The following is a 25,357-nucleotide window of genomic DNA, read 5'->3' as shown; positions in this document are numbered from 1 at the left end:
CCAGTATTCTTGCCTAGAGAATTCCATGGACAGAGGAGTCTGATGGGCTACAGTCAGTGGGATCACAAAGAGTCAGACACAACTGAGTGACTAACACTTTCACTTTCTTTTAAACTCCTTTATGGCCCAACTCTCACATCCATACATGACTAGTGGAAAAACCACAGCTTTGACTGTATGGACCTTTGTCAATAAAGCGGTATCTTCTGCTTTTTAATACACTGTCTAGATTTGTGATAGCTTTTCTTCCAAGGAGCAAGCATCTTTTCATTTCATGTCTGCAGTATTAGAAGGACAAGAATTATATTTCTAAGGAGAAGATTTACATTGATCTTCTGAAACATTTTACTTTGAAGCATTTATCTTTTAAAAGATTTTAATATCAATGTTATAAGATACAGTACATCACTCAGATTTATCCCATCCCTTTCCTTCAAAAATCTAATTAATTTTGAAAGAGTTAAGAGTAATTCTTCAGAATACTGTTAATAAATATTTATATTTTTGCAACCTTAAAAAGGGCAATTCTATACAACTAGCAAATGCCATTCTTGGGTTTTCAGTAGTCTGTGCAGTTATATGAGTCTCTCCAGAACACCCTTCACCTACAAGAAATCTATTTCACAGCGTGTTCTCAAACTATAAGCTTCTACCATTCAATTCACAGTTTTAAGGTGCACATTACTGGCATTTTCTTTTTACCTGTTAAATCTTGAGAGCTGGGCTTTTCAAACTCTGTCACTGGAACCCACTGACTGTGAATTTTGAGAAAGTGGAATCCAAAGATTCATGTGAATAAAACTATAGCAAACTTCCACAATGATTCAAGGGTACACTAATTTCTGAGAACAACTAATTATACCCTCAATATCTTCACTTTTATCCATCATATTCAGCTTTGCTCATGTGATTTTTTTTTGCAGAATATTTTGTCAGAAATGCTTTAAATAATGTGCACCAGCAGAAATAGATGCAGCTCAGTAAAGGGAGATAAGGAAACAATCATTTGTTTCCAGTACTTCAAATTGTCCTGATTATCCCCACGCTGTGTATCTGTAAAGGCACTCTGGCATGGTCTTATACGCAGTTTATAATGAAAGGAAATGGAAATTTAGGAGGACAAATAGTTATTAAACTTTTACACAATATTTTAAAATTTTACACATTATCTTATTTAATATTATCAACAACTCTGTATATTTTCTTTCCCTACTGTCTAGACAGGGAACCCAGGAATTTGCTAGGTTACATATTTCACCTAAATTCATGTTGAACTTTAATTAACTCATTTTTTTATTAGTCAATTCTCATGTCTTTGCATGAGTAACATCTTCTCATCATTTTATGAAGGTATAAGCTTAGCCCCCAAGGAGGTATTGGAAATATTCAGAATATTTAAATGTTCATTCATGCCCATCAGTGGAGAAAGACACAATAAACAATATTCCATATCAATTTTTTCAGGTTGTCCTTTGAGGTTATGGTCTGAGTCCCTAAGCGTGGCGATGCCAGGCCCAATCACGACTCACTGAGAGAGGAGAAGCTGGTAACTTGGTGGCCACGAGACTTGCCAGCTGGCACAAGCCCCAGGCCTGACCGCCCTGGGCTGGGCAGCACAACTGGCTGAACCCACATTCAGCTTCCACGATCTTTATGTTTGAAAAATTAAAGGAGAATGCAAGTTTCTCTCCTCTTCCAGATTGAGGTAAAGCTTTCTAATCGCTTCTATGTTATGGTCTCTGGATACCACTAGACTCGCCTCCTTCTATTGGAGGATAGACTGCATGGCACCTTCCTGATTTCAGAAAGAAGGGCCCTGACTTCCAAACATTCAGTAGGCCCCTGAGGTACCACCAATACCATCCCTGTACCAGACAACATAGCACTTTACAAGCTTTTGAAGCAAGCTTGTGATATATATTATTGAATCTCCAAAGCACAGAACAGAGTCTGAAACCTATTTATCATTTTCCATATATGTGCTATTTTCCATTCATGCAATAGATAGGTATTAAGAATCTTGATATCAGGAACTATGGTGTCAGTGAGGGCCCAGGGGTGAACAGGAAAGACTGGGATCAAGGTGAGAATGGGGACATTCATATAACCAGGTCATGATTATACGGGTCCTCTGGGATGCTTGTGAAATGTGAGATGAACATTTCTAGGCCCACTTCATCCGGTTCTTCCTTGGACCAACCTGAATGGGGTAAGTTAATTCTTGTACCAGACTAGACCGGGACATAGGGCAGAACTTTAAGGTTAACAAGTAGAAAGAGAGGAATCAAAAGAACAGCTGGGGACAGCTGCCCCTTCACCAGACAATTGCTCAGAAATAGTCTCCACTTAATTTCCATCCTGGCATCTCAGTTCAGGAAACATTCATTCCTAAGGTAAGAAGTGGAATCTGATTCTAGCCTGTCAGATTTGACAGCTCTTATAACCTTGGCTATCATCAGGTGGCCCTCTAGCCCAGTCAGCTCAGAACTCTGGAAGCTGTCTTATTGCTGGAGCCTCCTGATACTGCAAGTGAGCTATGTGTTCCAGGAGATGTGCAGATGTGTTAACGATGATTCCATTTAACACAAGAGAGGTCAGCTCAGAAAACGTGATTCAGAGTCCACCCCCTGCTAGCAGGGCCAGCTGGGAGTCACATATTAGGGAGAAGACATATTAGCTACATCCATGGTTTTAAATAAAGAAGAAAGACAAAATTAAGTATGTATTTATGTTAAGCCATTTTGAAGGAAGATATGGGTAAAGATGTTCCTGAAGAATGGGAAATTGTATTAAGAGAGAAGAGGGCCAGAATGGAGAAAAAGAGACAGGCGGAAAAAGTGACAGAGAGACAGAGACAGAGAAAAGGAGAAGCTTTCTACCAAGCATCCCTGTTCCATGAGAGTGGCCAAAACAAAGCCTTATTTCTGCCATACAAAGTGAACTAATCTTTAAATAAGTGTGTGTTTGAAACATTAGCTCAAGGAGAATAAATATGATGCAAACAAATCCTTTCTGGCGCCTGCAAAGTAAACCTAATCTCTTTACAGATGCTTTCCTATCTTCAAGAGACAGTTGTGTACAGAAGTCAAGTGAAGGCAATCTCTTACAGGTGGAATTCCATTTTGATGGTAGGCATGTAATCAATAGCTTCACCAAACACTCAGGAAACAAAGTTAGAAGAATCTCTTTCTCTTCTTTTCCCTTCCTCGACCTCATACTTCCTTCTCTCAGATGATCAATTCATGCTTTCATCTATATGAAGGCAATGCTACAGGTTTTGCAAGTATTTACAAGTATTCCAGCTCTGATTCTCCTTTGTTTGCATCTCCTGGTCAACTAACAGATTTAATCCATCTCTGTTCAAATTCTATTTTGACCCAAATCTTTGGTCTTTACTCCAAGGAAAATTGGTATATGTACCAGAAATGAGAGAAGAGCAATAAAAATAAATATTCCACTTTGATCTGTCCATTTTGAATATTTTGTGGTGCAAACAGAGAACAGTAGAGAAAGAAGCAGTTTCTTCAAAGCAGGATTGAAAATAGCATATGACAGCCAATTACTGAATCTAGCTGGGACTTCAACAATTTTCCTTCAGACAAGAATGAAAAGAAAGCAGCATGCTCATCCATAAGTAACTTCTTTTATGAGAATATTTAAGCATTAGAAATAGAATAAGATTATAATGGAATGACACAAGTCACTACACTGCCTTTACTGAAACCATTTAGTCTAGCTGTTATTAAGTATCCAGATTGTGTCAATACTTATTAAACCACTTGAAATAATCTAAAAGTCACTGGGTTGGGGGAATTCCCTGGTGATTCAGTGGCTAAGACTTCATACCCCCCATTGCATGGGGCCCAGGTTGGACCCCTAGCCAGGTAAATAGATTCCTCATGCTGCAACTAAGAGTTCACATTCCACAACTAAAGATCCCACAGGCTGCAAAAAAGATTGAAGATCCTGTGTGCCACAACCAAGACCTGGTGCAGCCAAATAAATAAATAAGAATATTTCAAAAAGTCACTGGTTTGATGTGTTAAATATTTGAAAATTACCTAGGTGCATTTCAAGCAAGAGATTGTTTACATTGAGACAGAGACAAAATAACTAAATAATAGGTTTACCAAAAGTCTATTTGAAAGATCTTTCTTTAAGGAAATGATTCTCATCTTGCATTAGAAGTTAAAAGCCCACCAAGCAACAACCTAGAGAAGACAATAGCTGGATAAATAATGTTTCATGAGAAAATGAGAACAGAAAAATAACAGACAAAGAGGGATGGAGGGACTTCTCTGGTGGCCCAGTGGTTAAACATCTCCCTTGCAAAGCAGGGGACCTGGGTTGGATCCCTGGTTGGGGAGCTAAGATTCCACATGCTGCAGAGCACCTCAAGGCCAAGTGCCAGGACCACGGAGACTGTGTACCGCCCCTGGAGTCTGAGCACCACTCCACGAGGGAAGATCCCTCATGATGCCGTGAAGGTACCGCATGCTGCCACTAACACCAGATGCTGCAAAACAAATAAGAAAGCAAAATATTTTTAAAATGAGGAGTGGAGAAGGAAAAAGGAAGAAAACAGAGTCCAGGACATATTCTGAAGCTGTAGATAAAATGACACGCACAAAGTTTCCCCAGGGGGATGGTCACTGAAACTCTAGAGAACAGGGTCTATCAACAAATTAAAGGGGTTTCAGTTATCTTCTGTGAGAACACCCCCTCTTTCATTCTTTCCTCTGACCGTATTTCTGTAAAAGGGGCAAAATACAAGCACCTGTGAATACAAAGCTTTTGCCAGTAGTTTTTAACAGGCTGAATTTTACATCTCGGTTTAGTAGCACAAAACTCAGGCATCACAAAAAGAGGGAAAAATCAATCAATGAACTTAAACTTTGCAAAAACCAGATTCTGATCCAAAGTTCACCATAAAAACACAATTTCCTCTTCTCTTCACCTCCCACACATACTTTAGTTGCTATGAAAAATATGGAATAGGAACACAGAACAAGGGGAATATCAATGGCTATTGAATATCAAAATATTTTAATAATGCTTTCAAGGGTTGAGAGATTCCAGAAGTCATCTGGGTTATGCTATCCTGAATCTGACCCACCTAGACATAATTTAAACTTTCTATGCTCTTGATGATGTTTCCCTGATGGCTCAGCTGGTAAAGAATCTGCCTGCAATGCAGGAGACACAGAAGTTAGTTCAATCCCTGGGAAGATTGGGAAGATCCTTTGGAGGTGGACATGGCAACCTAATCCAGTATTCTTGCCTGGAAAGTTCCACGGACAGAGGAGCTTGGCAGGCTGCAATCCATGGGGTCACAGCGTCATACACGACCGACTGAGCGCGCGCACACACACACACACACACGTGGACACACACACACACGCATGCACACACACACACATGCACACTTGCTCTTGACTTTAATGCCCTTGATTCGGGCCTCTAAGGCCCCTGCCTGGACATGTCCCAAAGATTTATGAGCAAAACCATGCTTTGTCTGGCAAGATGTTAAACTCTTGACCTAAGCCTGAAATGATTTCCTGACTGAGAAGACATATGTGGATTCTAATATACTATACATGGTCCTGACCTTTGAGAGAAACATTGGTAAATATTGGCAAGGACACAGATACATGTATCTATAGATACAGATATGAAAGTAACTTCCTTAAGTGTTTTCTTTCCATATTTATTGTGTTCTGTGCACCAGACATTCAATAAGGTTTATGAAATTATATGTTTGAGAAGCTTTATTTTAACTGGATGACAATTTAGAGAAAGAGTCGCTTTAGTGTTACCTTCATTTTTTACGTTCATTTCAAGTCAGTGTTTATGTTATCGACTCAAAATTGGATGGCAAAAGGGAAACTCAGAGTTTTACCCATCTGACCATAAAGTCTACCATCTTTTCACTGTTCTACACTTTTCATGTTTCATACATACACTAGTTTGTAGAAAACGTTCAATCTTTTCCATAATCAGATTTGTTTCTCAAGTTAGTTTGTGATATACCTCTGTAGTCTGTATAGCCATGTTAGTCTGTGAAATGGTTCAGTGTAGCAATTCTCATCTCAGTGCATATAAAGGGGACCAATGTTTTGATGTTTTCAAAGACAACATAAGTGGGGAAAATGTGGTCTTGGAGATGCCAAGTCTGACTTTGTGCTTATACTCTGCTACTTTATAATTGAGTGTCTCCTTGAATATCGCTGGGCTTCTCTGAGCTTGTTTTCTCTCATGTAAATGGGACTTGAACTGTTTATTCTTCATTGTGGGTAAACACTCACATGGATATATTATGATTTCTTACCAAGATTTTGATGGAGCCATTTTTGATGGGAGACATTTTAATTCAACCTGAATAAATAAAGCCAATGAAAAAAAAAAAAAAACTGATCAGTGAACATATAGGTTTTCCTTACTTTTTAAGCTATTAAATATGAAAACTATTAAAAGTATTCAAAGATACGTTTACATTATATGTTTATAATTTTTATTGTAGTATGATTGCTGTACAGTACTGTTGGTTTCAGCTGAACACTGACGTGATTCAGCTTGTGTACACGTATAACCCCTTCCTCACGGACCTCCTCCCCACCCACCCCATCCCGCCCGTTGAGGCCGCCTCAGAGAACCGAGCTAAGCTCCCTGTGTTTTCCAGCAGCTTCCAGCAGTCATGTATTTCACACACTGTTGCATTCATATGTCAATCCTCGTCTCCCAATTTGTCCTGCTGTCCTCTTCACCCCCACCACTCACGTCTATCCACATGTCTGTTTCCTACGTCTGCATTTCTGTTCTCGCCCTGGAAACAGGTTCATCTGTACCAGTTTTCTAGATTTCATTTGTATGCATTGACAGGTGGCACCAGTGGTAAAGAGCACGTTGCCAGTACAGGAGATGCAAGAGACCTGGGTTCACTCCCTGGGTTGGGAAGATCCCCTGGAGGGGGGCCCAGCAACTCACTCCAGTATTCTTGCCTGGAGAACCCCATGGACAGAGGAAGCTGGCGGGCCACAGTTCACTGGGGCTCAAAGAGTCAGAAACAACTGAAGCAGCACGCGTGCACACACATGATATTTGTTTTGTTTTAATGTATTTTCCCACGAGGAGTATTTGATTCTGTCCACTAGCATGACTTGGCAGCCCCTTTAGCCTCCTCTGATTCCCTAGACAGTAAACCTGGTTTCCTGCCTGTACCACCCAAAGGTACAGTCCTTCCTTCTCTGGATTTATTCTCCTGCCTGGATTTAACATTTTGTTTGTCTAAGCCTACTGGGTCAGCCAAATGTCTTCTGCTATCAACTCTCTAGGTCTCACTCTTCCCACATTATCATAGAATACAACTTGTGAGCCAACCCTGGCTATATAATCTGGTACTCTGTGAAGCTGAATTAGAGCTGCAAGTTTTACCTACTTAGACTTTATTTCTCACAAATAAACACTGCCAAGGAATTTCAATTCAAAAGTTTGACCCATTTCTCTAATGCATTAGCAGAAATAAACTTATGTGTTCTTTAATAAATAAACCAAAACACTAGCTCATAGATACTCCTATGTATAAAAACAAAAAGTGAACAAAACATAACAGCTTGGAAATCAAAACACAATTGTTTATTCGTCAGTCAGTATGACAATTTTCATCCAGGAATGTTCATTCCATATTCCCACATTTTACTAGTTATTAAGGATCAGATTAAAAAAGGTTTTAACTAACAAACTTCTTGTATAGTCTCTAATTATCAGTTAATACTTTCTCTCCAGTGAAACATATTAGAAATGTTATTTTATTCATAGTGACATTTAGATATTCCTGATTACTTTAATGTCTGACATAAAGATTTTATTTTTGTCTAACATAGAATAAAACATCTGGATGAAAGCTTAACATTTGAGTAATTTAGCTCTATATTTTTAATTATCCTTATGTTTGACATCATATGGAGCAAACATCCAGATGTGTCACTGAAGATTTCAGTTTTCAACCAGATGTTTTAGTGTCTACTAGACATTTTTCAAATGAAAAAAAAAACAACACAATTTTTTAACACTTTTCTTAATAAACTACTCTTGCTCAAAACAAACAAACAATAACCCCATCTTCCTCTGATTGTACTTTTTCCTTCCCAACAGTGATAATGATCTTATGAACTGATGTAATAGGCAAATACCCTCAGTTGTGTATCACAAAGAAATTGATTTGGAAAGATGGCTGCTACATTAAAGTTTAGTCTAAACCATTTCATGGGACTTCCTTACTTGTTTAGACTCCAAACTTCCAATGCAGGGGGCACATGTTCAATCCCTGGTTGAGGAATTAAGATCCCACATGTTGTGCAGCACAGTCAAAAGATAAATAAATAAATACCTATTAATAAAGACAGAGCAGATTTTTTTTCACAATGTTGAGGATTCAAATCAAATATTTGTTGGGAATATACTCAGTTCAAGGTTCTATGACAAAAATGGAGGAACTTCTACAAGTACGTGGCACTTTCTCTGTATCACTGAATCTACAAAACAGCGATAAGTTTGTCAACCAAAAGGCTCTCTGAGCATCATGATCCTTTACTAGCAAAGACCAAAATCGATTCAGAGTTACCTACATGTGAGGATTTATTGGAAAGATTTACTGAAATGTCCAGATAATATGGGGCAGAAACTTCAGTTCTGTCTGTAAGAATTGGAAGCTTCCTGTCTCTCTCCCCTTCCACACCACTCTTTCCTCTCTAGAGGCACAAGTTTCCTCCTGACTTGCACATTACTTGTTGCATCTACTCAATCTCAATTCCTCACAACGACCCTTCCCAAGTCTCAGAGCCACCCTCCTGAGCGTGCCTACATTGGCACCCTTAATTCATGTCAACTGTATCTTTGTTTCGATATGATGTTGCCATCCAATGAATAGACCCAACTCAACTTCCTAAATAAGCTTGTTTAAAAGACTCAGTGCCTGCTATGGGATATTTCCACTTTCTGTGAGGCTTCTATCCACAGGCAAGAAATCATGACCAAAGGACTGAGTTTATATGGTACAGATACAGGAAGCCTCCAGGAATATATGAGGTGAAAAAATGCTTAAGGAAGGACATAATCGGGCAGTCAATAATAGATAGGTTCCCCCTCCCTAACATAATTTGATCATGAGGGACAAATTTAAAAGCAAACTTAGAGATAAAATAGCCAAAACTTTTCTTTTACATTTAGGAAAAATGGCCTGCTAAAGAAATAGCTATGTGTTTATAGATGCATATATTTATGTGTGCTCAGTCTTATTTGACTCTTGGTGACCCCATGGACAACAGCCCAACAGGCTCCTCTGTCCATGGAAGTTTCCAGGCAAGAATACTGGAGTGGGTTGCCATGTCATACTCCAGGGATCTTCCTGACCCAGGGACGGAACACACGTCTCTTATATCTCCTGTGTTGGCAGGCAGGTTCTTTACCAATAGAGTCAAAATCAATTTAATTACTTGCTTCACTTTATATGTATTACTTAAAGATTAAATAAAATATAAAATATAACACATAGGTAGTGAGCATGATCATAAACTCCTCTCTACTCACACAACTTGGTTTCCTGACTCTGTTTTTCAATGTTTTGTTTTGGAAAGATAGTCATTAGCTTTATCCAACGCAAAGAGCTGATCCACGTAATCAAACATCCAACTGTGACCAAGACTTAATACTCCCTAAATTCTGTATTATGTTTAGCATAGCTTGTACTAAAGGTCATTTAGATCAAGATAGAGAAAATATTGGCCTAGGAAACCAAAAGTTAGGCCTCACATTTGTCCTGCTAGTATTGACCTTGACCAAGTCAGTTACCTCTCTAAGTTTTAGTTACCTCATCCATCAGGGTTAATGATTAATGGCTGGTTTATTTCAGTTTCACTGAAACATCTCCTGTCAAATAAGCTCCTGCAAAACGGTAAATACAAAATATGATATATCCAATATGTTTACTCAATAATATACTTGAAAATTTGTCCTAAATGATTCCACACCATATAAATACCCTAGGCTAGTCACTTAGCAGACAATGTCTATTGAAGTGTAGTCATTATTAGCCCCATTTGAACAACAGGAAACAGACTCAGAGAGGTCCAGTAATATGTGCCAGAAAAGCATTCAACCGTGAACTGATAAAATGTGAAATTAAATGCAGATTTGTCCAAAACCAAAGACTGCAATTTTTGGCCAGCCATGCTGCTTCTGAGAACATCTTAAGCATGTCTTATCTACCTCATTCCACACTGAGACAAGTATTAGTCTAATATTAGGGAGAAGACAAAAAGAAATTTATTTGCTAGCCCTGTGGGTGAAATAATCTCAGAGAGTCAACCAAAACAATGTTGTTTGTAAATTCTGATTAGATTTCTTTCTATTGATTTATATGAGAAATGTCCCTGTGCCAAATGAACTACATTTTATCTCCATTAAATACTTTCTTACTTATAAGATTTTAACTAAAATAGTGGAACAAAATAAATGCAGGTATAATAGTTTTTTTCAGCAGGCCAAACTGAAAAAGCAATATTCAAAGTATATATTCAGAGTACCCACATTTAATAATTTTGGTTTATGGTTTCAGCCATCAATGAATGATTAGATGATAAGTTGCTTAATGAATCCTGATGTTCATACCTAAAAAATAACCACTTAAAACAAGAGAAAGACAGATATAAAATCCACTTAGATTAAAATAAACAATGGTCATTGCTAATTCTAAAAATTATAAAGAACAATACTTTTCTTATGATGTTCTTTTAATTTCTTATGACAAGAATTAATGTCCTACTTCTTTATTTCATTAATAGTGTTAGAAAATCGGTGTTACTCCTTATGTCAACACGTTTAAAATCTATATGAAAGCTCCTGAACATAATCAAAAGTGGATAAGAAGTGGATATATATATATACATATGTATATATATATATCTCAAGAAATTTAGAGATACCAAAGGAACATTTCAAGCAATATTGGGCACAGAAAAGGACAGAAACAGTATGGACCTAACAGAAGTAGAAGATAGTAAGAAGAGGTGGCAAGAATACACAGAACTATATAAAAGAGACTTTATTTTCTTGGTCTCCAAAATCACTGCATATTGTGACTGCAGTCATGAAATTAAAACATGTTTCCCCTTGGAAGAAAAGCCATGATAAACCTAAACAGATATTAAAAAGCAAAGACATTACTTTGCCAACAAAGTTCCATCTAGTCAAAGCTATGGTTTTTCCAGTAGTCGTGTATGGATGTGAGGGTTGGACCATAATGAAAGCTGAGTGCCAAAGAAGTGATGTTTTTGAACTGTGGTGTTGGAGAAGACTCTTGAGAGTCCCTTGGACTGCAAGGAGATCCAACCAGTCCATCCTACAGGACATCAGTCCTGGGTGTTCATTGGAGGGACTGATGCTGAAGCTGAATCTCCAATACTTTGGCCCCCTGATGGGACGAGCTGACTCATTATAGAAGACCCTGATGCTGGGAAATATTGAGGGCAGGAGGAAAAGGAAACAACAGAGGAAAGATAGTTGGATGGTACCACCCACTCGATGGACATGAGTATCAGCAAGTGCTGGGAGATAGTGAAGGACACAGAAGCCTGGCGTGCTGATGACCATGGGGTCACAAAGAGTTGGACACGACTGAGCGACTGAACAACAATATATATGTCAATTCCAATCTCCCAATTCATCCCACCTTTCTTTCCCCCTTGATATCCATAGGTTTCTTCTCACATCTGTGTCTCTATTTCAGCTTTACAAATAAGTACATATCTATTATTTTTCTAGATTTAACATATAAGCAATACTATACGGTATTTGTTTTTCTCTGTCTGACTTACTTCACTCTGGATGACAGAGTATGTATAGCACTCTAAGTATATCCATGTCTCTGCAAATTGCACACTTTTGTTCTTTTCTATGACTAAGTAAACAGTCTCAATTCAGTCATGCAATCATGTCTGACTCTTCGGGACCCCATGGACTGCAGCACATCTGGAATCCCTGTCTATCACCAGCTCCAAGAGCCTGCTCAAACCCGTGTCCACTGAGTCAGGGATGCCATCCAACCATCTCATCCTCTGTCATCCCCTTCTCCTCCTGCTTTCAATCTTTCCCAGCACCAGGGTTTTTCTGAAGAGTCAGTTTTTTGCATCAGGTGGCCACAGTATTGGAGCTTCAACTTCAACATCAGTCTTTCCAATGAATATTCAGGACTGGTTTGATTTAGAATTGACTGCTTTTATATCTTTGCAATCCAAGGGACTCTTAAGGGTCTTCTCCAACACCACAGTTCTAAAGCATCAATTCTTCGGCGCTCAGCTTTCTTTATAGTCCAACTCTCACATCCATGTATGACACTGGAAAGACCATAGCCTTGACTAGATGGACCGTTGTTGGCAAAGTAATGTCTCTGTTTTTTCATATGCTGTCTAAGTTGGTCATAGCTTTTCTTCCAAGGACCAAGTGTCTTTTAATTTCATGACTTCAGTCACCATCTGCAGTGATTTTGGAGCCCAAGAAAATAAAGTCTGTCACTGCTTCCATTGTTTCCCCATCTATTTGCATGAAGTGATGGGACCAGATGTTATGATCTTAGTTTTTTTTTGAATGTTGAGTTTTAACCCAGCTTTTCCACTCTCTTCTTTCACTTTCCTCAAGAGAATCTCTAGTTCCTCTTTGCTTTCTGCCATAAGGGTGGTGTCATCTGCATATCTGAGGTTACTGATATTTCTCCCTGCAATCTTTTTTTTTTTTTTTTTTTTTCATTGAAGGCTAATGACTTTACAATATTGTGGAGGTTTTTGCCATACATTGACATGAATTAGCCACAGGTGTTCATGTGTTCCCCATCCCGAACTCCCCTCCCACCTCCCTCCCCATCCCATCCCTCTGGGTTGTCCCAGTGCACCGCTTTGAGTGCCCCGTTTAATGCATTAACTTGGACTAGTCATCTATTTCACATATGGTAATATACATGTTTCAATGCTGTTCTCTCAAATCATCCCACCCTCGCCTTCTCCCACAGAGTCCAAAAGTCTGTTCTTTACATCTGTGTCTCTTTGTCTGTCTTGCAAATAGGGTCGTCTTTACCATCTTTCTAAATCCCACATATATGCGTTAATATACTGCATTAGTGTTTTTCTTTCTAACTTACTTCACTCTGTATAATAGACTTCAGTTACCAGTTACTTCTACCACATCAGAACTAACTCAAATGTGTTCTTTTTAATAGCTGAGTAAAATTCCATTGTGTATATGTGCCACAGCTTCCTTATCCATTCATCTACTTGAGAGTCCCTTGGACTGCATGGAGATCCAACAAGTCTATCCTAAAGGAGATCAGTCCCGGGTGTTCATTGGAAGGACTGATGCTGAAGCTGAAACTCCAATACTTTGGCCACCTCATGCAAAGAGTTGCTTTTTCTATGATCGAAGTGATGTTGGCAATTTGATCTCTGATTCCTCTGCCTTTTCTAAATCTAGCTTGAACATCTGGAAGTTCTTGGTTTATGTACTATTGAAGTCAACTTGGAGAAATTTGAGCACTACTTGGCTAGTGTGTGAAATAAGTGCAATGGTGTGGTAGTTTGAACATTCTTTGGCATTGGAATGAAAACTGACCTTTTCCAGTCCTGTGGCCACTGCTGAGTTCTCCAAATTTGCTGGCATATTGAGTGCAGCACTTTCACAGCATCATCTTTCAGGATTTGAAACAGCTCAGCTGGAATTCCATCACCTCCACTAGCTTTGTCATAGTGATGCTTCCTGAGGCCCACCTGACTTCGCACTCCAGGACCTCTGGCTCTGGGTGAGTGCTCACACCATTGTGGTATCTGTGTCATAAAAATCCCTTTTGTATGGTTCTCCTGTGTATTCTTGCCACCTCTTCTTAATATCTCCTGCTCTGTTACGTCCACACCATTTCTATCCTTTTTTGTACCCATCTTTGCATTAAATGTTCCCTTGGTATCTCTGATTTTCTTGAAGAGATATCTAGTCTTTCCCATTCTATTGTTTTTCTCTACTTTGCATTGATCACTTTGGAACTCTGAATTCAGGTGGATGTATCATTCCTTTTCTCCTTTGCCTTTCACTTCTCTTCTTTTCTCAGCTATTTGTAAGCCTTCCTCATACAACCATTTTCCCTTTTTGCATTTCTTCTTAATGATGGTTTTGATCATCGCCTCCTGTACAGTGTTATGAACTTCCATCCATAGTTCTTACGGCACTCTATCTATCAGATCTAATCCCTTGAATCTATTTGTCATTTCCATGGTAAAATCATAAAGGATTTGATTTAGGTCATACCTGAATGGTCTAGTGGTTTTCCCTACTTTCTTCAATTTAAGTTTGAATTTTGCAATAAGCAGTTCATGATCGGAGCCACAGTCAGCTCCTGGTCTTGCTTTTGCTTACTGTATAGAGCTTCTTCATCTTTGGCTGCAAAGAATATAATCAACCTGATCTTAGTATTGACCATCTAGTGATGACCTTTTGTAGAGTTGTCTCTTGTATTGTTGTAGGGGGTGTTTGTTATGATCAGTGTGTTCTCTTGGCAAAAGTCTGCTAGCCTTTGCCCTGCTTCATTCTGTACTCCAAGGCCAAACTTGCCTGTTACTCCAGGTATCTCTTGACTTCCTACTTTTGCATTCCAGTCCCCTGTGAAAAACGGGACATCTTCTTATTGTGTTAGTTCTAGAAGGTCTTGTACATCTTCATAAAATCATTCAACCTCAGCTTCTTTGGCATTACTGATTGGGCATAGACTTGGATTAGTGTGATATTGAATGGTTTGCCTTGGAAACAAACAGAGGTCATTCTATCATTTCTGAGATTGCACCCAAGAACTGCATTTTGGACTCTTTTGTTGACTATGATGGCTATTCCATTTCTTCTAAGGATTCTTGCCCACAGTAGTAGGTATAATGGTCATCTGAGTTAAATTCATCCATTCTGGTCCATTTTAGTTCACTGATTCCTAAAACGTCGATGTTCACTCTTGCCATCTCCTGTTTGACCACTTGCAATTTACCTTGATTCGTGGGCATAACAGTCCAGGATCCTATGCAATATTGTTCTTTACAGCATCAGACTTACTTCCATCACCAGTCACAGCCACATCTGGGTGCTGTTTTTGCTTTGGCTCAGCCTCTCCAATCTTTCTGAAGCTATTTCTCCTCTCTTCTCCAGTAACCTATTGGGCACTGACTGACCTGGGGTGTTCAGCTTTCGGTGTCCTATCTTTTTGCCTTTTCATACTGTACATGGGGTTCTCAAGGCAAGAATACTGAGGTGGCTTGCCATTCCCTTCTCCCTTCTGATGTCTAAGCGATAGTCCATTGTATATTGTACCACATCTTCTTTAGCCATTCTGTTGATGGACATTCAGGCTCCTTCCATATCCTGGACTTTGTGAATAGTCCTGCAATGAACACTAGGGTGCGTGTATCTTTCCGAGTTACTGTTTTCTCTATATTCATGTCCAGGACTGGGATGTTAGAGTGTAGCTGATTTACAATGTTGTGTTAGTTTCCAGTGTACAGACAAGTGGATCAGTTACACATACACCTATAGCCCCTCTTCTCCAGATTCTTTCCCCATATAGACCATTGTAAAGTATTGAGTATGGTTCCCTGTGTTACACAGTGGCTTCTTATTAATTACATATTTTATATGTAGTAGTAGATATATGTCAAACCCAATCTCCCAATTTATCCCCCCCTCCTTACTCCTTGATGACCACAAATTTATTTTTAACATCTGTGACTCCATTTCTGTTTGGCAGATAAGTTAATTTGTATTGTCTCATAAGGTTCCACATATAGGCAGTGTCATGATGAGACTTGTCTCTGTCTGACTTACGTCATGTAGTATGATCTTCTATAAATGCATCCATGTTGCTGCAAATGATATCATTTCATCCTTTGAAAAGCCATAGCCTAATGCTGGAAATCAGTATGGACGGATGAAAAAGATCAAGGACTGAAATTTGAGAAAGAATAATGATTTAGGAAGTTGGGAGCATAGGTCATACAAGTCAGAGATATGATGTGTTTACAATTCAAAACAAAGAATATAAATGAAAAGATCAAAGTACAATTTTCCTTTAACATCAGACCAAGTGTAGGACACTCGTGGGATAGGGGTAGTTTGTAGGAATGTGGGTGGGTGTGTGTGTGCGTGCGTGCTAAATAGTTTCATTCATGTCTTGACCCTCTTGGGGACTCTTTGTGACTGTAGCCTGTCAGGCTTCTCTGTCCATAGACTTCTCCAGGCGAGAATACTGGAGCGGGTTGCCATGCCCTCCTGCAGGGGATCTTTCAGACCCAGGTATGGAACCTCATCTTTTATGTCTCTTACGTCTCCTGCATTGGCAGGTAGATTCTTTACCACTAGCGCCACCTATGGGAAAAGACAAACCGTGAGATAATATTTACTTATTAAACATCTGCACATTACAAACGTTGAGAGAGAGAGAAAATCCTACTTTTTCCGTTGCTCACATTTGTTCTTAAAGCTGTCAGATAGGGGAGTCAGCTTTTTCTGACCACTATCAATAGCCCCTGGCTCTTAGTTCTTTTGGGCAGCACTGAAAGTTGGTAATTTTATTTCCACTTCTGAAGAAAGAAAGGAACACCAGTTTAATGAGGAAAGTTTACTGGGCTCTAAGCATGAAATGTTTTTATTTTCCCCAATAAATACTATTAACTGCTTGTTGCCAGTCTTCTGTCGTTTTCTTAGGTAGCAGAGTTCCCTAGCAAAGCTTCATTAGGCGTTCACAAAGTCAGGGCTTTTTTTCAATTATTAGCAGAGCTGTTGCTTCTTAAGGCTCACTGTTGTTCACTTACAAACTTCCATCTCGTTTCCCATCCAAAGTCCTCAGATATTACATACCTGTAGCTCTAGCAACTTGACATGGAGGGAGGCAGGATCTGTTTTCCATCACCTCTCCTCCTCCTCATCCCCCAGCATCCTGGTATAGAGCAGAGGCAGGCAGAAGGAGCAGAAAGATCCTTATTCCTTGTCCGTGGTGTCCCTTTCTACAACAGTGCTGACTCTCTCATGGGGTGCATGCATTTGCCTTTATTGTCCTCTCTGTGACAGTCCGTTAGCAAAGATCTAACATCTCCCCACACATGCCTCAACTTCTTGTTGTTAGCTTCATGCAGAAGCTCACATAGACACCAGCAAAATAGCTCTAGCCTCAAACCCTATTCCTTCCTAAGCACACAAGGACTATACTGATTGTGCGCCCAACTCTTAAACAGCTTGCTTCCCAACTCCACCTTTTCTCTGCACTTCAGGATCAGGCATTTGGATGGTCTAGTGGTTCTAAATATTTCAGCAAGTGACCAATGAGGGCCCACTAGAATCATGAACTTTTCATGTTTCTACTCTAGGATGCTAATTTAAAGAATCCCTGGAAAGGAGGGACAAATGAGGGAAAACAATATGCAAAAACTAAATCCTTATTTTCTTAGAATGTGTGCTTACAAATGATAACTTTCAAAGCATATTTTCCTACTATGTGAAAAATATAAAATATCACATTGAAGTATGTGAGGTCATAGGTCAGTGTGGGCTCTAGGCAGAGCAAGTAGAAGTAGAAGTTATGTTGACCCTTGAAAGATAGGGTGGTGCATAGATAGCAGGGGTATTGGTGAACAGAGAATGGATATTTTGTGGAAGATATTAATACCAGAGGGGTAAGTACCTGCTGTGAATTTATTTGGGAAATAATAGACAATTCTAGCCAGAGAGATTTTTGGAAGTTACATTTCAATCCTGGTCCTTATTAAAAATAGAGTAGGAAGATAAAAGTAAATAACGCTTTTCAGAAAGTTGTTCCCATTGATTTCCATTAATGACTTAAAAACTGTCAAGCATTTAAGTACAGCATTAGATCTGATCAAGGACAATTGTCAGCTATTACTTCTGAAAAGTTAATTAAAAAATAAAATTGAACTATTTGCACATTCATATTTTAATGGCACACTATTGGTTAGAATTAACTTCATAATGCAGTTGCCATGAATTATTTCTAGGATCCTTCTTCCATGACTTTAAAACTCAAAGTACAATAAAAGTCAATGTGGACATCATTCTAGCTGATATGATACAGTGGTTTGGTTTAAGTAGAATATATAAAAACCTAAATGATCATTTTATTCTAGTAATTGCACTGTTTTGATAAAGGTTTCTCAGCATGGAAGATCGAGGGAAAAGAGGTCACTATCACCAGCAACAAGAACCAGATTTCCTAAATATCATGGCCGATGATATTTACCACTTCAACTGTTGGCAGCAAACCTTTCTTGTCTCATGCTCAAAACTTCAGAATCACCCTAGACTCCTTCTTCCCTCATATCCTACATCTGTGTGTGTGTGTGTGTGTGTGTCTGTGTGTGTGTGTGCACACTTAGTTGCTCAGCTGTGTTCAACTCTTTGTGACCCCATAGATTGTAGCCCACCAGGTTCCTCTGTCCAGGCAAGAATCCTGGAGTGGGTTACCATGCCCTCCTCCAGGGGATCTTCCCAACCCAGGGATAAAACCTAGGTTGACCGCATTACAGGCAGATTCTTTACTATCTGAGCCACCAGGGAAACCCAAGAATACTTGAATGATCAGTTTATTCCTTCTCCAGGGGATCTTCCTGACCCAGGAATCGAGCCCAGGCCTCCTGCATTGCAGGAGGATTCTTTACCAACTGAGCTACCAAGGAAGCCGCATCTTACATCTGATCTATTTTCAAATCTGTTCATCTTTGTCTTCAAAACATATCCAGAATCTGATCACTTTTCACCACTGTGGACCAAGCTGCTATCACTCCATACATGGTTTACTGCAGTCTCCACGTCTGAAAGCTCTGACAGACTTTGCTCACTATTTGTTGTTGTTGTTCCGTCTCTAAGTTATGTCAGCTTCTTTGCAACCCCATGAACTGTAGCATGCCAGGTTCCTCTGTCCTCCACTGTTGCTTAGAGTTTGCTAAAATCCACGTCCATTGAGTCTGTGATGCTATGCCATATCCCTGCCATGCTGCTTCTGTGGTGTCTGTTGGCCTGATTCTCTTTTCCTGCCTTGTATCTAAGATCTCCTGGAGAAGGAAATGGCAACCCACTCCAGTATTCTTGCCTGGGAAATCTCACGGACAGAGGAGCCTGGTGGGCTACACTCCATAGGGTCCCAAGAGTCAGACAGGATTTAGCAACTAAACAACCTCTAAGCCTAGCTAGTTAGCATTTTCTATAGTTTCAATAACTTCTTTGCAGATTAAACAAACTGTAGACAATATCTGCTATTGTTTGCTTTTCTTTTATTTCTTTCTATGTAGTACTCTATATGACAAAAATACTGAGAATGTGTGCATCTATAGGTTCATTTCAGCTGCTCAGTCGTGTCCACCTCCCCATGGACTGCAGCATGCCAGGATTTCTTGTCCATCACCAACACTCCAAGTTTGCTCAAACTCATGTCCATTGAGTTGGTGATGCCATCCAACCAACTTGTACTCTGTCATCCCCTTCTTCTCCTGCCTTCAATCTTTCCCGGCTTCAGGGTCTTTACCAATGAGTCAGTTCTTCTCATCAGGTGGCCGAAGTATTGGAGCTTCAGCATCAGGGCTTCCAATGAATATTCAGGACTGATTTCCTTTAGGATTAACTGCTTTGATTTCCTTGCCATCCAAGGGACTCTCAAGAGTCTTCTCCAACACCATAATTAAAAAGGATCAGTTCTTTGGTGCTCAGCTTTCTTTATGGTCCAACTCTCACATTTATACATGACTACTGGAAAAACCATAGCTTTGACTATATTGACCATTGCTGGTAAAGTAATGCCTCTGCTTTTTAATATGTTTTCTAGACTGGTCATGAAATTAAAAGATGCCTACTCCTTGGAAGGAAAGTTATGACCAACCTAAACAGCATATTAAAAAGCAGAGACATTACTTTGCCAATAAAGGTCCGTCTAGTCAAGGCTATGGTTTTTCCAGTAGTCATGTATGGATGTGAGAGTTGGACTATAAAGACAGCTGAGTACCAACGAATTGATGCTTTTGAACTGTGGTGTTGGGGAAGACTCTTGAGAGTCCCTTGGACTGCAAGGAGATCCAACCAGTCCATCCTAAAGGAGATCAGTCCTGGGCGTTCATTGGAAGGACTGATGCTGAAGCTGTGACTCCAATACTTTGGCCACCTGATGCAAAGAACTCACTCATTTGAAAAGGCCCTGATGCTGGGAAAGATTGAGGACAGGAGGAGAAGGGGACAATAGAGGATGAGATGGTTGGATGGCATCACCGACTCAATGGACATGGGTTTGGGTGGACTCCGGGAGTTGGTATTGGACAGGGAGGCCTGGCGTGCTGTGGCTCATGGGGTCGCAAAGAATCAGACACGACTGAGTGACTGAACTGAACTGAACTGAGGCTGGTCATAGCTTTTCTTCCAAGGAGCAAGCATATTTTAATTCATGGCTGTAGTCACCACCTACAGTGATTTTGCAGCACAAGAAAATAAAGTCTCTCACTGTTTCCATTGTTTCCCCATCTATTTGCCATGAAGTAATGGGAGTGGATGTCATGATTTTCATTTTTTGAATGTTGAGTTTTAAGCCAGCTTTTTCACTCTCCTGTTTCACTTTCATCAAGAAACTCTTTAGTTCCTCTTCTTTTTCTGCCGTAAAGGGTGGTATCGTCTGTGTATCTGAGGTTATTTGTATTTCTCAAGGCAGTTTTGATTTTGGCTTGTGTTTCATCCAGTCCAGCATTTCACATGATGTACTCTATAATTAGTTTCATAAGCAAGGTGACAATATACAGCCTTGATGTATTCCTGTCCCAATTTGGAACCAATCCATTGTTCCTTGTCAATTTCTAACCGTTGATTCTTGACCTGCATACAGTTTTCTTAGGAGGCACATAATGTGGTCTGGTATTCTCATCTCTTTAAGAATTTTGTACACATTGTTGTGATCCACACAGTTAAAGGTTTTGCGTAGTTAATAAAGCAGAAGTAGATATTTTTCTGGAATTCTCTTGCTTTCTCTATGATCCAACGAATGTTGGCAATTTGATCTCTGGTTCCTCTGCCTTTTCTAAATCCAGCTTGAACATCTAGAAGTTCCCTGTTCACATACTGTTAAAGCCTTGCTTGGGGAATTTTGAGCATTACTTTGCTCCCGTTTGTGACAAGTCAAATTGTACAGTCGTTTGAACATTCTTTGGTATTTACCTTTCTTTGGGATTGGAATAAAAACTGATCTTTTTCAGTCATGTGGCCACTGCTGAGTTTTCCAAATATGCTGGCATACTGAGTGCAAAACTTCAACAGCATCATCTTTTAGGATTTGAAATAGCTCAACTGGAATTCCATCTCCTCCACTAGCTTTGTTCATAGTGATGTTTCCTAAGGCCCACTTGACTTTGCATTCCAGGATGTCTGGCTCTAGGTGAGTGATTACACAATCATGGTTACCTGGGTCATGAAGATCTTTTTTGTATAGTTCTTCTGTGTATTCTTGTCACCTTTCCTTAATATATTCTGCTTCTGTTAGATCCATACCATTTCTGTCCTTTATAGTGCCTATCTTTGCATGAAATGTTCCCATGGTATCTCTAATTTTCTTGAGGAGATCTGTAGTCTTTCCTATTCTATTGTTTTCCTCTATTTCTTTGCATTGATCACTGAGGAAGGCTTTTATATATCCCCTCACTATTCTTTGGAACTCTGAAGTATCTATAGGCATATAACTCCTTATAAACATTAAAGTTATAAAATGGTAAAGTGATTAGGATACATTAGAATATAAACTTCATGAAAGCAGGACGTTATGAGTTGATATCTCTATTGTACCATGTGTTCAATAAATATTTGTAGAATGAAAGAGTGAATTAATGCATATTTGTTATTTGAATATTGGGATGCATATAATTTGTGTTAAACATTTCTGCAACTGGTGTATTTATACCCAAAGAGAACTTTCTCATAAACTGTGTGATCTATATGTTTTAAATAGTTTCCTGGCTGTCTGCATTAAAACACCCCAGAAACATGTAAGAACTTGGCATTACTAAGGCTGTCTGGCAGAATCACACTGGTAGCTCAAAATGCCTGAGGGAAACCCAACATCCTCCACCTGGTAATCCCTCCTGCTCTCCCTCCCTCAATCTTCTTCCATTTGTGGGTCTAACAGAAACCTCAAGGCAAAGCTTACAGAAGTTCCCCACATTTCTGATACGCAATGTTGTAGCTTTGACTGTCAGTGTTCAAGAGAGAAAGGAACAGATTTCTCTTAAACAATTTGTCAGGCCCTCCTTCAAGAAAATTATTTATTTATTATTTTTTGGCTACACCACATGGTATGTGGGGCTTTCCCAACAAGGGATCGAACCTGTGCCCCCTGCAGCGGAAGCGCAAAATCTCAGCCACTGGACCACCTTAACATTGTCCTTCTCTTTCTTGTTTCCTAATCCCCACGGTGGGGAAGGGCAGGCGCACACAGGCTGCCGCAGCGAATCCGTTGCTTTTGTTTTGCACACACGATGCAAGAGCGGGTCCTCAGAAGAAGCGGCGTTACGGCCAGGCAGCCTGTTTTTCCACAGCGTGATACAACAGCGCCCACAGCAGCCGCCACCTGCTGCATGTTTGCCCGCGTATCCAAGCAGAGATGTTAGGTGAGCCTTGCCTCTCTCCCAACAGTAGAAAGGCACCTACCGACTTGCTTCCCCACTGGTCAACATCATTGATGAGAACTTAATGTGATTTTTGAATAGTAACAGAAGGCATGGCTGCACTTTCAAATCCATGGTTAAAAAAATAGCTAGTCTATGCTTTCAGTTAAAATAATGACCAGTAACAGGACAACTGAAGGCATCTCCTTTCTCTGGCTAGGATGTGCATCCAAGGGGCATTATGGCTCAAATCTATCTTTCCCTCTGTCAGTTACTTTGCACTGAGAAATGTGTTTTTATTCACTTATTTTCACCTAAATTTGAATACATTTGAGAAAAGTTCTGCAATGGTAGAAAAACACATTCTGCAGAAATGCTTATTTTGAAAAGGATCATTTAAGACACACACACACACACTGCTTTATTCATTTCCTCTTGCAATTATAGTTTTAGATGATTGCTTGTGTATTTTCTCAGTACAAATTAGAAGTGGAAGGTCTGATGACTTGAGTTGATTTAATTTTTCCAGGGAGAGGAGCGCCTACCCCAGTGCTATGTTAGGGGACTTGTTACTGTTTCATTGTTCAGTGTACGACAATGTGGATGATTTATTTCGGTTTTTAAAACATTCACTATGTAGCCATTTAAATCATCAGATGCTATTGCCTGGCCAGATAGTGTGCTCTCTCTCTCACTGTGTTTTGACTTAGTGTAAACACGAGACGGAAATGACCCTAAAGCTCTGAGTCAGAAAGAATTTGAAATACCATTGAGCTCAACATTGTTTAGAACATACAGAGAAACTTAAACTCAAAAGGGAAGCAATTCACCCAAAGTCAGATTGTTAGGCAGCCCATAAAGCCTGACTGGCTCGTGATTGGCTACTGGTCTAATGGTCTTTCCAGCTTTATTTTCTGGTGGTTTATTACCATGATCTTTGTGGGAAAAAATAGGTGATCAGCATGAAAAGGAGATGATGAGCTATGGTAAAGAGAGAATTCTCTGCAAATATTTTCAGGAAAAAACTCCATGGATGGTCTCATTAATAGGAACTGAGGCTTCATAATTACATATATATGTACAGTTTTGGATGAAATCCACCTTTTCCTCTATATGTGGTGTAAGCATCTCCCCAACAAAGTCTTCATTTTAACAGTAGCTACACACAATCCCTACTCTTCTACCAAATGGGGCTCCTAATATTTTCCTAACTGTGTCTACTGATTTCTGATATAAATGTCTATTTCTGCTTTTCCTGACATCTAGATTCCTCCCCAACATTTCTACTTCTCTGTCTGCCTAATCAGCTTTCCAGGCAAAAATCAACAGAAGCCTGTTCCAATGGGGTTCTACCTGGTCCTCTGTGTCTAAGTGCTCCTATTCTAACTTAGTACTAGAATTGTTGTGGTACACCTGTCTTCGTTAGCAATCCTCAATGCATCTAGCATTGGTTCAGCAAACATTGACTGAGGACCAACTCACTTTCTCACACTTTGGTAGTCACTTATTGAACGTTCAGCAGTGTTGCATCAATGAATGAGTAAACAGAAAGCACCTGTAAATCCATCCAGGACCACTTACTAGAGAGAAAATGTACATCTCCAGCTTCTTTCCACACTGCTCTATTTGATGTCCCATGCCCTGGTTGTCCCACACTATAGTGCCAACAGGACATGCAAATTGGCCTCCAGAACTCTGACTGCCTTTCATCTTCAGACTGAACAATATAACCCGGTTTATATTTAACTGCCTACATATTTTCAAGCTCTTTGATTTTGAGTATTGCTCTTTCAATCCCTCATTTGTGGCCTATCTTCTCTATTCAGGTATAAAGTTTATCTGCATTTTTAAAATCTGAATATTGCTTTCTCTCCTCAATTGTACTGTGTTTCCACATTCATTATATACCTTCTAGACACCAAATACTCCTCACACACAACATGTTAAAAGCAATTCTTTTGCCCCTTTCCTCTTTGCCCATGTCCCTTCCTCTCGAACCTTAAAAGAGCCTAACTGTAGGAAGGAGATCACTAGGCAATTCAACATAACTCCTGACTTATGCTCTCCTGAACACACAGGAGGGAACACACTGTCTAACCTGTTGATTCCTTTCCTAGATAAAAAGAAGTAGGAATGAAGAATGAAGTAGTCAGAGAATGACTAGCTCCCTATCCCCACCAGCCTCCTCAGCAATCCTACAGGCTGATCACATGGGCAAGATTACATCTGAAGACAGAGTCAGCCAGCCTGCATATAATAGAGAAGAAAGCAGAACCCAACCTCCTGCTTTGATGATTCACTGAGATTCTTCTTTCCTCCATTTTTCTTTTTAATAACTTTTATGGCTGAGTAGCATCTTCAGAGTTGGTCTCTGGACATGAGACCACCTTCTCTCAAGACTGTTGGTTTTTCTGATTAAAATAACTTTCGTTTCTACTAACACTCAGCTCTAGAATTATAGGCTTTTGACCAGCAAACAGCCAAACCTGAGTTTGGTAACACTGTGATTGGCCCATGCTGATATCTCCTCTGTGGTAGGCATTGCACTGCTTTCTGGGCATCACCAAGCTGAATGAGACATAGTTACCAACTTCAAGGGTCTCACAGTTTAAAGTGGATGATGTGCATATAAAAAAATAATCTCAACAGTG

Source organism: Cervus elaphus, chromosome 33 (genome assembly GCF_910594005.1).
Source record: "Cervus elaphus chromosome 33, mCerEla1.1, whole genome shotgun sequence".
Lineage (NCBI taxonomy): Eukaryota > Metazoa > Chordata > Mammalia > Artiodactyla > Cervidae > Cervus > Cervus elaphus.
The sequence above is the reverse complement of the archived record's forward strand: the minus strand, read 5'-3'. Positions refer to the sequence as shown.